The sequence below is a fragment of the Nicotiana tomentosiformis genome, chromosome 12, assembly GCF_000390325.3.
Source record: "Nicotiana tomentosiformis chromosome 12, ASM39032v3, whole genome shotgun sequence".
In the NCBI taxonomy this organism is placed as follows: Eukaryota; Viridiplantae; Streptophyta; class Magnoliopsida; order Solanales; family Solanaceae; genus Nicotiana; species Nicotiana tomentosiformis.
In genome coordinates this window covers 11,551,055-11,564,238 of record NC_090823.1, presented here as the reverse complement: position 1 = coordinate 11,564,238, position 13,184 = coordinate 11,551,055, and the positions used below count along the sequence as shown (strand labels likewise).

Sequence of the window (13,184 nt, the reverse complement as noted above, 5' to 3'; positions counted from 1 at the left end):
TGTTGATTACCGTATCCTGGTACTACATTATTGTTCCGTTGTTATTACCGTAAATATTATTTTTGTGAGGGTTTGTTCCCAACAATCATTGAGTTGAATTTTTTCGATTTCCTCTCTTTCAAGTTGGCTATGCTTTAACTCTCTTTTAGACATGCATGTTCATCTGTAGAATACATTTCTGCGGCTTTAAAAAAAAGAAAATTACATCAAAGGAGTAATACCAGACAAGGCATCCTGCTCATGTTACAAAAGCAACTCTATCTTTACAACAACCTTAATCATACAAAAGGATGACAAAAACTGATCCCAAAACTTCCAATGCCACCATCCAAGAAACTAAAAACTGATTAATATGGTGAGTCCGCACTGGACTTAAATTACTGAACCACTCGCAAGAGTCCAACAGTACACGCGCGACCTTACTACTCGAACAAATCGTACTTGTTCAAGATTAAAACAAACAAGGTTTCTTTGAAACAGGGATGTCTAACCATTGTTCCAAAGAGTTCTTTGATATGCATCTTGTTGTTCTGAAGTAGTACTATCCTCCGGAGCAAGCAACATCTAATCATACGACAACACGAACATCTTCAAACATCTCCACCCTCTTGCATCCTTCCTTTATTCTGTTGGCATTTACTCTATTGTACGCGGCCATATCATGCATTTCTACAAGAGGTTGCTTTTACGGCTTGAACTCGTAACCTCCTGGTCACATGACAACAACTTTACCAGTTACGCCTAGGCTCCCCTTCACTCTAATCAGCTAGTACCTGTCAAAAAGGACATATAAGTACGTGCCTAACTGATGGCAAGTGAAGAAAATAATTACATATGATTTTCAAGAGGCTGGCTCTATCAACATAGTTACAATTAACAGTCCTAACCATTAATCTGTCACCTAGACTCAAGTAGGTTACTCAGACGAGTGGTAAGGTAAATTCTGTATTTAGCAAGTTTTCACCGTCTTTGAACAGTCCATACAAAATGCTCATGTCTCCCTATGAAGATGTTTAGTTTCGATGCAAATATAAATTTAGCGTAAAAATTTATTAAAATTGCAAACTCATAGTGAATCTAAACCCATAACTTTAAAAATTTTAATAGGTTCAATTAGGGGCGAAGCCACACTTTGATTAGGGTGTTCAATTGACCACCCTTTATCGAAAAATTACACCGCATATAGGGTGTGTTTGGTATGAAGGAAAATATTTTCCTATTTTTTCCGATTTTTTCATGTTTGGTTGGCTTAAATATTTTGGAAAATATTTTTCTTATAAACTCATTTTCCTCAAATTGGAGAAAAATATTTTCCTTATCAAGAGAAGGGAAAATATTTTCCAAAACTCCGTCTCAACCTTCCCCACCCTGACCAACCCACCCAACCCCATCCCAAATTTTTGTTTTTTCGTTTTTCTGCACCCCTACCCCTACCCCCGTACAATTTTTTCGTTTTTCTGCACACCCCTCCCCTCCCAACCCCGGGGAAAAAAATATTTTTTTAAATACTTTCAGTTTTAGTTTTTTCGTCTTTCGGATTACAGGTTCGAAATTTTACAAGTTCCAACGTTATGAGTTCGGATGTTTATGTGTTTGAAAGTTTACGGGCTTAGATATTATAAAGTTTACGGGTTCGAAAGTTTACGGTTCGGAAGTTTATGAAATTTGTGGGTTCAGAAGGTTGTTGGTTCGAAAGTTTATGGCTTTATGTTTATTGTATCTAAATTATTTATGAATACTCTTGAGAAGTTATTTTCCTTAATTTGCGTAGCAAACATCGGAAACACCGAAAACACCGAAAACACCGAAAAATGAATAAGATGACTATTTGTTTACCAAGAAAATTTTCTTGGAAAATATTTTCCACGAAAAATATTTTTCGTTATACCAAACACACCCATATAGGTAAAATATTAAGTTTTAGAGGTATATAAAATATATTAAACACCCTTTGCCGGAATGTTTTTTTACTTATTTCAAGTTTTGAACATTCTTGAAAAAATTTCTAGCTTCGCCACTGGGCTCAATACTAAAAATTATAAATGTTGAACTCATAGAATATAAATCCTAAATCCGCCTCTGATCATTCTATTATCATATTTCTTCCTATAGATGCCATGCCACATCGAACATCAACTATATTTATCTTTACAGTGTTGAACTAGAGAAGGACCTAGTACCCGGATCATCCCTTTATTCTGGAGCTTTTAATTAACTAACTAGCATAATGTTTTTTCTTTCGATAAGTAAAGAAAGATTTACCTTGACTGTGCTGATGAGTACAAAAACTATGTACAACTCAGGCTAGTCCTGAAGGTAAAATCTATCACACGAATAGCCTCATTAATTCAGTTTCACTACTAGAAATTAGGCAAAAATCAACCACGATGGATCGACCAATTTTCGTCGGTCAAAAAATCGGCCAAAAAATCGATCAAAGTTGGTCGGTTTTCAAAATATTTTATTTTTTAATTTTTTTTACGAAACCAATCAACTTTGGTCGGTTTTCTTTGGCGCAAAAATACGAAAAACTATTTTTGAGTCGCGCAAAATTTATTTTTCAAGAAACCGACCAACTTTGGTCGGTTTTTCATTTAAAATAAATTAAAATTAATATTATAAAAACCGACCGCGTCGTTTTAAAAAAACTGACCGAATTCGTTCGGTAATTTTATTTTTTAATAAAACCGATCAACTTTGGTCGGTTATTTTCGTGTGAAAATACAATTAAAGAGTATAAATGAAATAAAAGACAGTCTTAAAACAAAATGCACCAATGGTCTAGTGGTAGAATAGTATTCTGCCACAGTACAGACCCCGGTTTGATTCCCAGATGGTGCACTTTTTAATTACATAATTAAAATACCGACCAACTTTGGTCGTTTTTTTGGGCAATTTTTTTTTTTGAATTTAATTGACCGACTAAAGTTGGTCGGTAATTTCCGACCAACTTTGGTCGGTATGCTCTTCCGACCTTCAAAATACCGTCCACGCGTAAATGGTTGCGTTTTGAACTGTTATTGGCCATTACCGACCCACTTTGATCGATTTTTTTGGACGGTTCGAATTTTTAGTAGTGAATTTACACTAAAAAAACAGTTTTCAGTCGGGAGTGGCTTCTGCTTTTCCTTCAACACACTGTTGTTTCTTTCATTTAGTAATACCCACAGAGGCAGGCATGACCCACATTGCTACAAAAATATAAAGAACACCTCATAAGTCCAGGGGCGGATGTTGTGTTCAATTGACGGGTTCAATTGAACCCATAATTTTCAACGCGGAATAAAAAACTATGTGTAAAAAATTATTAAAATTACATAAATAGTAGATATGAACCCATAACTTTAAACATATAATTCGTTCAATGCTGAAAACCTTAAAAGTTGAACCCATAAAATTTAATTCCTGGATCCGCCTATGCTCATAACTAGCATATTTAAGCACAGAAACCTATCATCATTAGACCAACTGCAGCAGTGAATACTGGAATAGTAGAAGCTAAAGACTTACAAGATATTGCATAAGTACTTTAATCATCACAAGGTGGCATGCATGCAAAAAAAAAAATAAAAAAATTACGCTGCCCCAGCAATGCGACTTACAAATGGATTAGTGTCACGCGACTTATAAATCGCATTCCACGCATGTGACTTAAAACTTGCATTAGCTTAATGACTAGCGACTTAATGTCCCGACATCGCGCCGCCTATGTTTTAACTGCTTTTTGGTAGGATGAAAATTACTTTTGGAAAAAAAAAATAAAAATATATATATATATATATATATATATATATATCACATGTTTTAGTATAGTTTTTGTTTTCAATATGTAGGCAGATATTTTTTTCTCATGATTATCTGAACTCATAAATTTATATTTATATTCCAATTAATATTCGAGAATTTTTTCTGCAAGTACAAAAAATGTATATTATTTACCTGCTTTAACTTGATTTTGGGTTTTCAACAAATAGTTAGTGTTTTTTTTATAAAATATATACAAATTCGGTGATAACATATTACTTATATACAACTTTTTTGTTGTATAGGATCCGGACAAAACATATAACTTACATACAGTTTGCATACAATTTGCAACAACACCCAACTCCCTAAAAAATCAAAATCGGCATATAATTAAACTCTAAAAGATATTCCTAATCATTTGAATTCAGATATTCGAAATTTTTAATGATTGTCAATGGAGCTTCTAATAGATTTTAGTTAGGTTTATTATATTGGAGTTAATCTCTAACTTTATATACAATTGATAAATATATTTATGCTAGATAATTAAATGAAAACCACCTTAATAGTGATAATTAGGTTTATAATTATGCATAGATAGGTTAAAAAAATTCTCAATATTTACATATTATTAGATCTTAAATGCTCAATATTTCATCAAAACATGTCCTCTACATACCAAATACATATTACTGTAAAAATTAGCTTTTACATTAACATAGTTTAACCAAATGCAATGTTACTTATATTTATCTCTAGATTTTCACTCCATGTCCACTAAATTTACTTATAACGTAGAAAAAGTAATTTATGGAAATAATTATATTCGAAGTAGTACTTTTTTTAGAAAAATTTAGAAAGAGAATAGTACATAGTAAGGAGTAGAGAAAGGAGGTTGTCTATGTATGTGGCCCGTTTTGTGAGATTTGATAATTGGACATGCATCTAGTCGTTAAAAAAAACAAATAATTATAACTCTAGTTCAAGTATTTTTTTTTTACTTCTACTTATACAAAAATAAAAGAAAAATAATAAATACATTTGTTATGTATTTTAAATGATCGTTTAGCTTATTAACAAAATTATGAGATTTTTGTATAATCATCTGGTATTCGAACTCACAGTTCAGATTTGCTTCGTGTATGGTCCATTGAAAGAGAAGTGCTTCCTTGTATTTAGCCATTTCTTTCTAACGGAAAAATATTTAGACAAATATACCTCTACCTAAAATACGGAAGAACTCCATGAACGACTACTAGATTTCGAAGAATTTTCTAGTGAAACTCTAACACACTATGCTGAAGTTTGAAATTTTTTTACTGGTGAAACTCCAGCACCATGTACTACACAGTTCAGCACTTTTAAAAGTGCAACTCCAAACATACAGTGCTAGAGTTCGAGTCCAACTCTCTAAACAAAATTCTCTGGTGCAATATCAAAATCTGTGGATACAACCTTTTAGTTTTCCAGTTGTATGTTTATAAGAATTTCATATTCAGGTTCAGCTTAGATAATCTCATTTCCCTTTTTCTTTGCCCTATCTACAAATATCAAGATATGTCTGTACTATTTTAACTCTTGCCGCATAAACAGAGAACAGCTAACATCAGCTATACTGGCAATGATAATAACATAGGCCAACATAAACAAGCCCTTGGACACGTAATGAATCTTGAAATACTAGAGCTGCCCGGTACACTAAGCTCCCGCTATGCGGGGGGCCGGGAAAGGGTCGGACCACAAAGAATCTATTATACGCAACCTTACCCTGCATTTCTACGAGAGGTTATTTCCCGGCTCGAACCCGTGACCTCCTGGTCACATGACAACAACTTTACCAATTACGCCAATGCTCCCCTTCCAAATCTTGAAATACTATTTTCGCAAAATAATTTTCAACCTTAATTTTCATAGTATAAAAACATGATCAGGATTCAGCAATATGAATAGAAATCCCAAAACATTTAGAGCAAGCTCCCTTACATGATTAGAGAATAAACACAGCTGTTACTTAGACTGAACAAATATTAACAACTCCTTGGACACTGAAAAGTACAATCCTAACCTTGTTTATCAGCTACATAACCAGTTTTCTAACATAAAGTAACAGCTAATTAAGTATGTTGTAATCAATACGAACGAGAGGGGCCAAAAATTATCGATAATAAAAGACAATTGAAGCATGCGGAGAGGATCTTGGAAAGCTTAGGAACTCCTGTGCCATTATAACATAATCTGGAGAACATCACTCCCTTCGAATATGGCGTCAATGACGAACTTTTCAAGCACAGTTGCATGCTTTAGAAAATATTTTACCAATGGTATCACAGACTTATTTTCACTTAGTGATCCATGAAAGTTAATGATCTCGATGGTCTTCAGATGTAGAAATGAGCAGTTAAAATTACGTGTTTCAAACCCAGCGGAGGCAAATACTAGGTTATTTCTTCCCATCGATCCAAGCCTTGGTGGATAGAGTTACCTGGTACCTGTTGCTGGTGGGAGGTGGCAGGTATCTCATGGAATTAGTCGAGCTGCGCGCAAGCTGGCCCGGACACCACGATTATCAAAAAATAAATAAAATTACGTGTTTCAAACCTCCTGCTCTGTTCATCCTCATTTATGTAACTTGACAGCAGGAACTGCATGAAAGAATCCGCTATGTAAGCCAGTTATTCTCCTTAGAGTCTTTGATGTAAGTAGAAAGCCAAGGAGTTGATTGTGGATAGAATAAAAAGGTGATGAATTTTCAGATTCAAGGAACATGTCAAGTGCTTAAAAAATGTTACAAAGTGGTACACACAAAAAAGAAAGAATGTTTCAAAGCTTCATTGAAATTGATCCTGTATCTCCTTGGATGAAGGTGAGTACTATCCCTTGTTAAAAATATTTTTCCTACAACTACACAAAAATTGACTGTCGAATTGACTTACTCATAGAATCAATTTTGACAATGACAACATGAAATTTTTGTCAAAGCAACTCAACCTGGACTATTTTCATGAGAAAAATAAATTGAGGGAACAAAAGAGTTCCGCTAAATGTCTTACACAAAAATGGAATAATAAGCACGTAACTGCAGCATTATGGCATATACAGTCCAACTAGGCCACGGAACAAACAACACGGCTGAAGCATTTACACTTTCCTACGGGCTTAAATGGTGTCTTGAACATTGTATTAGAAAATTTGGGTGGAAGCCGACTCTTACTTATCGTGAATGTCGACAAGGGAGCTGCAAAACCTTCTTGGTGCTATGAACCTATTATTGAAGAGATAAAGGGTTGATTCAAAGTGAAGTCGTCAAGGTGACACACTGTTATAGAGAAGTGATGGTGTGGCTGATGCTTTAGTTGGATATAGTCGCCACTGGATGCAGAGAAGAAATTTTTCAGGTTTAACTCATTATCAAGAGAAGCTAGAAGGCACTTAAGGCTTGACAAATGGCAAGCTCCTTTCATTCAAAAATCAAAATTCGGAAGAAAGCCTAAAGCAACTCCAATAATCAACAAGATGAACCTCCCGGTTAGAACCTTCTGCGAGCTCCCATGTTACTTGAGACTACTCCTTTAACTTGTTCTCATTTTTAGTTCTTATGGAAACAGTGTACAGGGGAGCAAGTCTCCACAAGTTAGAAGCTATTGTTGTAAAGCTCATTAATTAGTAAGTACTCAGGCTAGTTATGTTTCACGTTGCAAATAGGAGTCCTCCACCCATACAGAAACTCTTTTTGCTTACATATTAGAGGCTTAACTCCTACACTTTTGTCAAGGACTGGACCTCCTCAATCTTCTCTTTACTTGTCAAATCCCCCTCTTTGTAACCTTTTCATCATTATCTATAAAATATACCACTAAGGTGGTCTAAATAAGAAAATTATGATTATTTTCCTAAAGTACTTAAGATTTGAAATATGTTGATACAAATATCATTTTCTTCTTCCATCAATAGTTGTTTGATATGGATAACACGAAGTTATAAAAATAAAGGTCTAACAGAAACTTACTCTAGCTTCGTCATCAAACCACCAGTTAATGACCAATGTCTCAAGATCCGATGAACTCTGTAGAAAGCTGCAAATTCCAGGAAAGTCCAACTCTTGTAAGGATGGAAGTTCTAAGAATTTCCAGCTTGATGGTGGAGGCTGCCACCCTCTCAACTCCAGTATGGACATGAACTAATAAACAAAATAGATAAACCATAATATGTCAAATCAAGGAAATATGACATACTTAATATTTATTGAATAATTCATGAAAACAGTTTGGACTAGACGACTGCGTTTTGCCACATCTAAGTGTTCATGGTCGGTTTGAAAATTCAAAGATGGACTTTTAAGCACCTGGAAAAACCCATTCACATGACTTAAAGAGTAAGATCATTGTCAATCAATCCAAATTTTACATCTTGTTCTGTCCATTGCAAACTCTTTATTCTCAGATGACCAAAATTTTGTTCAAAGGTCTTGTTTCAATCTTCTGCCACCGTTCAACCATATGGCTTAGTGATTACCAGATTAGCAATCACATTATCTTAAGTAGTGGCACTGTTAATGTTACTAAAGTGATGATTCAATAGCAAGTAAAAAGTCCCAAAACATAAACAAAAAATAAAAATAAAAATAATGAAGAGTATGAATGAACCTCGTGCACCAGGGACCCAATTCAAGATTCTCGACATGGGCAGCACTGTGAAGAAGTTCCTTCAAATATCTACACTCCTTCTCCAAGTTGCCTTCTACATCGTCAAACGCAAACTCTAAGCGAAGGACTGCAGTGACAAGTGAAGCCACAATTCTCTGCCGCATGCGTAACTCACAGCAGCACCCCCAAAAGTTGCAAATTTTGAATATACGGGGCTAATATATCGAGCCAAAGATCATGATTCTCATTTCCGTAATCTTGTATGGTCAATTCTCTCAGCTTCACGGAGCTGATTTCCAAATGATAAATGCCCCAAATAGCATCTAGTACCAAGCACTCCAAGTTAGGGAGGGCAACCGGAGAATACCTTTTCCATGATATCGTCAGTCAATTGCAGGTCCCCAAATGAAAGAGAAACGAGACTATATATGCAATTTCCTCAAGGGCGCATTCTTATATGCAAATTGAGGAAAATCATATCCCGGTTGATCCGTAGACCAAAATCCAAGTGTAAAACTTTCAACATTAGCTAGTTTAGTTGCAAATTGTACCCATAAATCAATATCATTAGCATACGGTCCTCGTATCTAAGGCCCCACACCCTGAATTTCAGAATTTTCTGGCAATTCCTCCAATAATGAAGCTCTCAATGGGTGGAAGCCATGTAATCAAGAGTATCCTTTTCGCTTTCGCTAATAGGGAAGTTGAAATAGAGTGATAGTGGAACGGACACCCAAAGAAACCTCCATCGTCTAGATAATACGCTACTTCTCACAACTTCTTTAGGATTCCACAACATAGAGAGAATGTGAAGTAGAATTGCGTCGGGCAAATCACTCACTCGGTCTTGATCTTCTCTTGCCGTGAATTTCCTCTGCATTTCCATGGAGTACAAATTTCAGTTGCAATTTGGTAAAGTTTATCTAAATACTTGGACCAACTTGGGCAGGCTTGATAAATTTAGCCAAAATGAGCCATATGAAAATTTAGCAATACATAAAAAGTACTTTTAAAAGAAAATTTAGTTGGTTAGATAAAAGAATCAAAATGGGTAATTGTATTGTGTTAAACAACAAAGAAGAGATAGGCAGTTTTGGGGGGTAGGGTCCATGTTGGACTGTGTTAAACAAGGTGGTGATGATGAAGAAGAATGGAGAAAGGAACAGGTGAGATAGCTTCTGAGATGGAGTGTGCAGGTACGCTCTTCTGGCAGCGAGTGGGAGTTGCTGACCAAAAACGAAAGGACGGTTAAATGGAGCTAGTTCACAACTCTTGTATAGAGAAAGCGAACGGTTAGCGCGAAGTTTCAAGACTTAGCCGAGCGTTAGTGAAGCTACATTCTCATAGCAAGGTGGCTACATTCTCATAGTGAGGTGATTCGAGTTAGCGAAACGCTATAGTAGCGAGATTGAGCGTCCTTGGCTCAGCATTATAGAGGTCTTCGGCGCTAGTATAGCGTTACGCTAACTCGAAGCACCTCGCTATGAGAATGTAGCCACCTCGCTATGAGAATGTAGCTTCGCTAACGCTCGGCTAAGTCTTGAACCTTCGCGCTGACCGTTCACTTTCTCAGTAGCAAAAGTGCTTCTCTTGCTCCTTAACCTCAAGTACAAGGACAAGAAAGAGATTATTGGTTTTCTTGCTCCCGCTTCCTCATCTGCGCTCATCAAGCCGACTTTACTCTTTGGGAGGTGAAACAATTGTTAAAGCAGACATTTCTAAATGACAGCATCGAAGATATATTTCTATATATACACGGTTACAGTTATCTCGAACTGCCTTCTGGAAGAAGAAGCCTACTTGTGGGACACTGTGTACTTACAGCCTCTACGATAAGCAAGTGAATGTGGCTTGTGCGTGGCGAACGGTTCATCAAGCCATTTTTTGCCTCAACTCCCTAAATAGGAATAGGGATAGTTTACAAATAGGGGTAATCAATTCGCATCTGACTGTGATAGTTCTCTCGATACCTTATTGGAGTTTTATAACTAGTGGTCGGCTTTCTGTCGCGTCAACCTTTTCCTAGTGCGCAGAGCCCCAACGAGGAAGGTGTTAGTGCTTTATCATTGGGTCAATAATGCTAATCCCTCTTTTTGTGCTACTCCTAGGGCGGGAAGAAGATAAGAAAACACGGAGCGTTCTCTTGCTTTCCCAACCTGTTGTTTCTAAAGACTGCCCTTTCTCGGCTAGATCTTGGTCTAGCCTACTACGAGGATCTCGTATCCAGCAACCCAACCTTTACAAAGGGCATGAAAGCCCCTTGACTAGGTTGGAGTTATAAAGCTTACCTTATTTATTAGTATTAAAAAGGGAAAGAGCCTTTTCAGTTGGTGCGCAGGAGCGCAATTCTATTTTCCCTTTACTAGTAAGGGTACCGAGGTTCCTATGCCGCCGCGTTTCCCGGTCCTTTTTCTTTTAGTGCTTCGACCCGAAGCGAAAGCTTCTAGATAGTTCAGTGGATAAGATGGATGTGCTCCAACTCACCCAAGAATGGGACGACAGTGGTCCGCCGGTAAGCTCGTTCTGATCTTGGACGTAGTACATTGAAATCCTGAAGCACCACCATGAATGCTACCGCTGTAAGGCCCCATTAAAAATTTCCTAATGATTTAATATTTTATAGTGCGACAACGGTATTGGGGAATAACGTATTCTAGTATTAAAGGAGACCCATGGAATAGAACCACATCATTTCAAAATAAAAATATATGTTTAAGGTGTGTTGGAACTGTAGCGGCCCTACTTGTCGTTTTGAACATTTACGCTCCTTTCAATTATTTGAAGTCTTGAGTAGCTTCATATGATGTATTATGACCAAGTTTGACTTTTCTTTTATATTCGACCTCGAATCAGAGTTTTGATGATTCTATTAGGTTCGGATGGTGATTTTGGACTCGGGCATATGTCCGGTATTTAATTTAGATATTTCTAGGATGTTTTGACATCGCTTCTTTGAGTATAAGTGGTATCACATTAATCGAATGAGCTCTAAATTCAGTTTTGATTGAAGTATTAGATCCGTATTGAAATTATGGAGCCATAGCAAAAAGAATCGTCGAATTCGGACAATCTATGAGAGAGTTATGCTCATTCCCGTGTCGGAAAAATAATTTCCCGTCGCCAGCACCCGAGGCAGCGCAGGGTGCTATCCCTGGCGCTGGGATTTCTTTCAGCTACTGGAACCAGTGCCACAGGCAGCGCCCCACGCCACCTGTGGCGCCCGAAACACTAAATACTCATTCCGGGGTTCATTTTACCCCATTTCTCTTGACCGAATTTTGGGATTTTCCTCCACTCTCTCAAGACCTCCAACTCCCCCCATCTTCAAGGTGAGTAATCCCTACTAATTTGGGGTTTCATTCCATCAATTCCATTCTAGAACTAACTCAATCCGCCATGAAATCCTTAGATCTTCAAGAAATTGTTTCAAGAACTCAAAGGAGGGTTTTGCAAGATTTCTTCCAAAAGGCAATCCTACACCCTTAGACTTACATGTATGAATATATTATGGAAATATGAGTATGAATTATGTATTGAAACTTATGGTATGGTGATTGAAAGCGATAAATTCCCAATTTAAATACATATCCATTGTAGAGATTGAAAGGTGATTATTTGATGGAATTTTTTTGGTTGGGTGTGGATGGATGGTCATGTATGTGATGTTGGAAGTTATAAATTGTTTAAGAATGATGGTGGGATAAATTGTTAGTAAATGGTAGTAGTTGGATGAACTAATTCTATGGGTAAGAGATGTAAAGATTCATGCCTACTAGGTGTTTGATAAAATGCCTAAATGACCTAAATTATGAAATTTATTACTAATATTGGTTCAATTGAATTATGTTGATGTAGATTGAAGTTGTAAGAGTAGTAGGTGGTTTTAGTAGCACTAAAGAGCTCCATCAAGATATGTTGGCTATACTTTCTCTCTTAGAATCGAATTCCATAATGTTTCCGTAAGATCAAGTATGATTGGCTCAAGATTCCTAACTTCTATATTCCGGGTTTAACTTGATTATTCTGAATGAGCCTTATGTCGAAATATCGATGTTCAAAGTATGCTTTGTGTATTAAAATGCTATGTTTTGAGTCGTGTTCCAAATGAAGGTTATGATGCCAAATTGTGTGAGAAAATCTCAATATTCTTAAGACTCTTAATTGCTCATATGTGGACCTAAAGTCTTGATTTGAAAATGTCTTATTGTTGATAATCTATAAAGATGGTTGGAAGTGAAATAAGTGAATTGGGGATATAAAGTGTGGCCAACATGTCAAGAATGAAAGTTATACTTGTGGCCAATGGTGCCAATGAAATGACGTGAGAAAGGTTAATAAATGAGTCTTGATTCAACTATTCCAATTTGACTTCGAAAATAGATTTGCCTAAAGGCTTATGTACTCAAGTCGTGCCCAAATGTGGTTGTTTCAATTAATGCTATGCTTTGTAAGTATTTCCAACGTGTTATGAACTCCTATATATTCATGAGTTGAAACTGTGTATTTTCCTTTTTTGTGAAAAGTATTTCAAAAATAAATGGTGTGTTACTTGTTGATAATTTTAACTTGCGCATCAATTGTCACTTATTTTACTCCATTTCTCGGAAAGAAATCTATTGTGCTTAAATTGTTCATTTATAATGAACTTAAAGTTGTGATTTTTGGAATATTATATATGTTAATATTTATGATGGTGATACAAGATAGGGAAGAAATAAAAGTGTAGAATATCAAATAAGGCCACCGTGCCTTGAATAAAGAATATTGTGAATGGCCAAAAGAGCTAAGGGAATA

At 36.2% G+C, this 13,184-nt stretch overlaps 1 protein-coding gene across 1 annotated transcript in view; it reads right to left on the bottom strand.

Annotated features, from left to right (window-relative positions):
- LOC104106839 (F-box protein At5g03100-like) overlaps positions 1-9,613 on the bottom strand; it is a 30,375-nt gene extending 20,762 nt beyond the window's left edge. Inside the window, exons 1-2 of the transcript XR_011412613.1 lie at positions 8,391-9,613; positions 7,754-7,924 (exon numbers count right to left, since the gene is read on the bottom strand). The gene's annotated coding sequence lies outside the window, so the exon portion shown is untranslated. The remainder of the gene's footprint in view (positions 1-7,753; positions 7,925-8,390) is intronic.
- Between the last annotated feature and the right edge of the window lie 3,571 nt (positions 9,614-13,184).